This window comes from Charadrius vociferus, unplaced genomic scaffold (genome assembly GCF_000708025.1).
Source record: "Charadrius vociferus isolate BGI_N301 unplaced genomic scaffold, ASM70802v2 scaffold298, whole genome shotgun sequence".
Lineage (NCBI taxonomy): Eukaryota > Metazoa > Chordata > Aves > Charadriiformes > Charadriidae > Charadrius > Charadrius vociferus.
The window spans coordinates 1,070,118-1,070,741 of NW_009649936.1; positions in this window are offsets into that span (position 1 = coordinate 1,070,118).

The following is a 624-nucleotide window of genomic DNA, read 5'->3' on the forward strand; positions in this document are numbered from 1 at the left end:
GGGGGTGCGAGGCCGCCGCGGCTTTGGGGAGCGGCCCCTGCTAGTGGTGCCGCTCGGGGAAGAGGGGGGAGAAGGCTGCGCGGCCGAGGGGCGGCTCTGCCTTCCTCCTGCCCCCGCCGGGGCCTTCGTGCCTTGCCTTTGTTTCCCCCTTCTCAGCGCTCCGCTGGTGGTGCAGAAGTAGTTGTTACCCCGAGGGTTGGATGGGTGCGCGTAGCGCCGGTCTGGGGCTGCTCGGCGAGGGCTGAACCCGTCAGGCGCTGGGGTAGGGCAGGGCCTGGGCGGCCCGGGGAGCGCAGGCACGTTCCGGGGGCTGAAAGGGAAAAGCTGCGGTGTCTGCCCTCGGCATTTACTGCTTATTGTAATCCTGCCCTGCGCTTCTGTCACATATAATTCTGCTGAGAGAAAAGGCTTTATCACCCTTCTCGTGCAGTGCCCAGGCAGTAACTTTGGCCATAATAAATCATAGTACTTAAAAACGTGCTTAAACCATCCTTCTGTCAGTTTCTGCAGTGAAATTGTTACGGGATCTGTCTGCAGTGCTTGCAAAATCTGTGCTAACTTTGATTGCCTTAGTCATAAGAAACAAGGATTTATCCAGTATTTGTTCTGTTTTCTTTAGGGAGT